This window comes from Rattus norvegicus, chromosome 2, assembly GCF_021556685.1.
Source record: "Rattus norvegicus strain SHRSP/BbbUtx chromosome 2, alternate assembly SHRSP_T2T, whole genome shotgun sequence".
Taxonomy (NCBI): Eukaryota; Metazoa; Chordata; class Mammalia; order Rodentia; family Muridae; genus Rattus; species Rattus norvegicus.
The window spans coordinates 97,504,001-97,510,000 of record NC_141535.1 but is presented as its reverse complement, the minus strand read 5'-3'; the positions used below and the strand labels follow the sequence as shown (position 1 = coordinate 97,510,000).

Here is a 6,000-nt window from a genome sequence, read left to right as displayed (position 1 = left end):
TCGAAGTTTCCGGGAACGTTATATTTTGGAAAAAATTCATTTGTAAATGGACAGTAGTTTCAATATCACCTCTTCACTTCTACTTCAGAGTATTACATCAAGATAAATCCATGTCAGTGATTTAGAAACATAGACAACGGAGGGAGGTAAAAAGGGTGTCCAAAATTTCTCCCAACTCTTTTTTTTTTAGAAGAAAGAAAAGTACAGAGGTAGTCACTGAAATAATATAAGAATAAATAAGAAAGCTAGATGATATATCCTTACCAACTGACTGAGCACAGAGTATGGATCACGATGGGCATATGGAAGAGTTACTTGGAATAGTGACAGTAGTGATGTTTGTACAAATGTGAATTACCAGAAGAGCAAGAATGTGACAAAGAGTGTAAACAGAGGATTGTAAATGGAAGCTTACAGCCGTAGCCTGCTTCTGCTGCTGTCATAAAATACCACAGACAGAGTAACTTATCAACAACAGAATTTTCTCACTTTTAGAAGCTGGGACATCCACATGGACGTTAAGGCCACAGTAGTGTCATTGTTTGTTGACAGTCAACTTCTTCATACTTGATGTTGTGCTTCTGTTGTTTTACATTAGAGAAAAGACTGGATAGTTCACAGTACACCCTCTCAATGTAAACTCATTACACTTGTTATTTAATTTTGTGCAAATATACCTGTGTGCACACAAGCATGTTGTATACTCTTGTGCCAGAGCCTGGGTATGAGAGTTCAAGGACACCTTGGGATTTATTTCTTTCCTTCTACCATAAGGGTTCCAGGGATCAAACTCAGGTTCTCCATATTGATAGGAGGCATTTTTCCTTGGTGACACCTGCTTAGTGATCCATGTGAACTTTTTTTTTGTTTTGCTTTGTTTTGTTTTTTCAGCATACTCAGGCTCTCTCCTTAACTTTGCAGATCAGGGTGTAGGAGAATGTAACAGTCAGCCCATTAGTGGTCACACATAACTATTGAGATGAAGGTAAATTGTCCAACCTTATGAAGATTTGTCCTTAATATTGTAGCAAGTATTTGTAAGTTGACAAAAATAATTTCAGACATACATATGTTTAAAAAGTCAAAAGGATCCTTACAGTACAATGAGACTTTATTTTATACCAAAGGAAACAGGAGCTACTACCAATGTCATGAGTCACAGTCATAAAGTTAATTGATAGTTTAACCTCATCATTGGATCCCTAATTTAATAACATTTTGTTTTTTATCAAATTGAAATATTTAAATTAAATTTAAATTCATAATATATAAATATTTAAATTTTAATATTTAAATGTAATATATTGAACAGAAGTTTTTCAAACATGACTATGGTCAAATATTTCTTCTAGTTAAAAACTACATAGATATAATGATGGAGACCAAGATGCACACCATCCTGTGTTCTTCCACAGAGTTTTGTACCTCCCAAAAACTTGGTCCTTATCACCAATGTATCGCCTCCCTTCATAATAGCAACTGTTTTCTCTCCTCTGCTTAAAGGTTTTGAGAACACAAGATCATTTTCACCTTAGTGCCTCGTAATCAAACACGCCCCTTCTCATCTGTAAGGCTCTTAGTAAACGTGCATTGATCTGGGTGTCTTTTCTTCTATGAATTAAAACAAGGTGCCTGGGCACCACTACTTCTAGACATGAAAGCACTATATTTTTGTTATGTGTGCACATTCTCGTAAGAAAACAGTTTCTAAACAAACAGTTGGAGAAATTGTCAAATGAGGGGTTTAGGCAAATGAGTGTAGATTAGATAACAGTATAACAAGTTCAGTTGAAGTTCAATGAAATCATACAGATCCAAATAATGTAGAATATTGCAGCTCTTAATTGTAGAGCTTAATAGGAATTTTTTCACTTTGAGCATTATGAAATCATTTGTGACATCAGTCTCTTAGCTTAAAAGAGAGAAGTATTTAAAGGAAGAAAAAGGAAAGAGAAACTTTGCTGTCAAGTTTATTTTTCCCTCTAAGTCTGGCTCAAAGTATCCTTTACACACTTACTCCCTTTTCCATTCATAGGGATGATGCTGACTATTATAAGATACTTTTGTGTCTATATTATCATAGTTCATAAAATTAAAAGTCAAATTAACAGTTTGTTTCAGAGTTCAGCCTAATCTTTCTTGCCCATGATTCTCAAGGGTAGTGTTTAGAGTGGTTTGATTGCCATCTTGAAATATTTATATATTCTTATTTCATCCTCTAGCATTTTTGTTTACAGCAAAAATGTGCTTGGACTTCAAAGAATTAAAGGCATATCCTTTCCTACTTAAAAGTAATCAGAAATAAAGGAAGGGAAAAGGGTACTTGGTAACTATTGTAAATGTGACTATATATGTGTATGAAAGTTTAAGGAAAAAGAATGGCTGAGAAAGCTGTCATATTGCTTTAAGGTACTGGTCTCTTTCTTTAGCCTATTTTAATAAGACTACATTCATACCCTTCGAAGAATACATAATACTTCATCTGTAGCAAATACTTGGTAAATTAAATAGAATCAGAATTAACAATGAATTGATCAAAAGATCCTATTTTATTATACTATACACTATTATTCTAGAATCAGCATTGATTGGTATTTGATTAATAAAGATACAGCTTCTGGTATAGTAAGAGGCCTTAGGTCAAAAAAGAAAAGTGTCTGGTGTCTTCAGAGGGATGAGAGGCCACCAAGAGGGCAGAATAAGTATACCTTTCATATACACAAACAAACACACACACACACTCACACACTGTTTAAATGGCAGTAATTCAAGAGACTTTGGGTTTCAGACTGTATAGAAGAGCATTAGAGTTGTGAATTTTGGTGGCTGATAGAAATGAAATGACACAAATAATGGGTAGAGCAGAAAAAAGAGAGTTTTGTTTGTTTCATAGATTGTGTGTTTGTTACAATATTTTAATTTTGTTGTCGTTCTTAGAATTGAGAATGGTAATCATATGGTTCAGACTAAAAGATGGAAGAAAATTAGTAAGATTGCATGAGAAGTAAGGAACAAATTAAAAGTAAAAAGATAATATATATGAGCAATTAAAAGTAATCATTCTATTCTTAAAAACATAGCTCAGGGTATGGAAAATTGGAAAATCTAAGCAAAGACTTTCAAATCTGATAGGAGAGCAAAGATAATACCCAAGTTTGGATGGTTAGATTGTCATCTCTGAGAAGGTTTTATTAGAAAGCTTTAACCAGTCTTCAAAGTATTAGGACTAATGTTGGAAAATCTTGGAGAAAATGAGCTCAGTTCTTTCATTTTTATTCTTGTTTTTCTATCAATTTAATTATTTATTCACTTTACATCTTGATCGCAGCTTCCTGTCCCCCCACCTTCACCCTTACAAATCCCTCCCACCATTATCCCCTACCCTGCTTCTCAGAGAATGTGCAGTCTCCCTTGGGTACCAGCCCACTCTAGGACATTGAGTTGAAGCAGGACTAAGCACATCCTCTCCCACTGAGACTCAACCAGGCAGTCCAGCTAGGGGAAAGGGTCTAATGGCAGGAACATAGTCAAAGACAGCCCTGTTTCAATTGCTAGAGGACCCATATGAAGACCAAACTACACATCTGCTACAAATGTGTAAGGAGCCTCATATTTCTTAATTCAGTCTTATACTGTTTAATTGTTGGTTCAGTTTCTGTGAGCCTACATGGGCCAGGTCTGTGGACTCTGTAGGTCTTCTTGTGCTGTCCTTGGCCCCTCCAACTCTGTCAATTCTATCCCCAGTCAGCACAAAGTACTGAAAGACTAGTAATAAAAAGTGCATTAGAAATTAATCTATACATTGAGCAGGTTGGATTTCACTGACAGTGGAAAACATGTTGACTATAGGATATGTCTTCAGCTCTATGGGTCTCCATGTGAGACAGTCATTTTTGCTCCTTTTCTCTATAGTGTTTTGAACAATAATTGGAAGAGATACAAATAGTATGCTCATGAATTTTTGTTTTTGGTTTCTTACCAGCAATAATTTACTTTTTAAAATGACATTTAGAGATTACATGTTCCTGAACTATGTCACTGATCATCAACTAAACATGGAATATGGAGCAATATGTCATTTCTTGCTTCTTTCTAAGTAAAGAGTCCATCGAAGGGACATATACACATTCCATTACACTTCCACCACAGAATCATCAGAGGGCCTTATATGTCATTAAGAAGGAAGACAGAACGACTGAACACCAAACTGTGAGCGCAGTGAAGTTCCCTTCAAAGGCATCATGGGAGAAGTGAAGGAACACTGATTAAACAAACACAAAAGTGTTCTGCCATACTGCCTTCGGCCTACCTTTGTAATGCTAGTACAGCCCACAGAGCTCAGCATATTAGTCATACTTGCAAGCAATTTGAGGTCTATTTTCCTCTCTCTGGAAACAGAATTCTAGAATATTTCTTATAATAGGTTGTCTGAGGACCAGAATAAGAGATGTTAGACATTTAGAAAAGTTACAGGAACATTTGCCAAATGAAAGGTACAAATTATTCTCATGTACCTTATTTTATTTCATTAAATACATTTTCAACCCTCCCATTCCTATTTCTTAATTATATCGTCAAACATTCTCAAAAGATAAGCTACATTGGCTCAAATTGTTCACCACATTAGAAATCTTTGTATTTATATGTTCCACAGGCCATATAGCAAGAAAATATTATTTTAGAACTTTAGGATTTTGCTGTTGTTGCTTTGTTTTGTTTTGTTTTGTTGTCTTTGTTTTGTTTTGTTTTTTTACCATATATCTCTTTATTTTCTGAAACACAGTTCTTACTCTCTTGAGAACACCATCTCTGAACTTTAATTTTACCACTTTTTACTTTTGAAATCTGATTATAAATGAATTGGGAAAGCCTGGCTAGAGTCCTGTTTCTCCCAAACATTTGGAGTTGTAAGTTTCAGATTAGTAAAGATTTTGATTTTTTGAAAAAATGATGCTTGCTTAGTTATAAGGTATTTCTGGTGATTTCAGCAGAGACCTCATCCCTCCACTTTCCTGTCTTCCTTTCTTCTCCAACTCTATCCTTCTCTGGTTCCTCTCTTCCTTCTCCGTGTCCTTTGTTTTACCACTTCCATTCTTTCTCTGGCCTTTTCGCTGTTTCCTGCTTATTTGGAAATGACAGAATGGACTTGTCCAACCCCTCTGTAGGCAATGAGGAAGTTGTTTTTACTACAGAAAGTGAAAAATAAGAAACATAGTTACAAAGCTGACTATAATTCTATAATTGGTAAGATTTTTAAACATGATTTTTTTTCTGAAGGTTGGCATCTCTCCTTATGGAGAACAATAAATCATTCCTTTGTCCCAGGGTGAACGTTGTTAATACTCACTGTGTTTGTATAGCAGTACATCATAAACTCTATTTTAGGCCTTATACTCTAGACAATCTTCAGTCTTATTTCCAACGTTGTCCTGGTGTTTATACATCAATCTCTCCCCCTTTTGTTTGTCTCTATCTATGTGTACATATACCTTCTCACTCTCTTGCCTATGTGATTTACTTGAATATGCAAATAGAACATTGCAACCCCAAACATTCAGACCTATAAATCTAAGCCATTTCCTCTCTTGGAAGCACCCCACCTGCGTTCTTTCACAAGTTAATAAGTAGAATCTCCATTTTTATGTGTTAGGCCACAAACAATATTTATCCTTTATTCCTCTCATGCCCTCTGTGTCCTCAAGTCACTGGTAAGTCCTTTCTTTTTCTCCTGTATAAGATTTATGAGTTTCTTCCAGCACTGCCTCTGTTTCTCATTATTAGAACTAGTGGTCTTATTTTGAGAATTTTATATATGAGCATTGCATGTAATTTTTCCTTCCCTCTCTCACCAACATCTCTCATGTTTCCCATACACACACACACACACACACACACACACACACACACAAGCACACACATACACACACTGTTAATTTAGTGTTGCTCACATGTGTTTAAGGCTGATCATCTAGGATTAGAGATATGTCAGGGGAGTGTCCC

General features: G+C 35.4%; 1 protein-coding gene across 3 annotated transcripts in view; it reads left to right on the top strand.

Moving 5' to 3' along the window:
- Window positions 1–6,000, top strand: part of Zfhx4 (zinc finger homeobox 4) — a 183,198-nt gene that overhangs the window by 132,686 nt on the left and 44,512 nt on the right.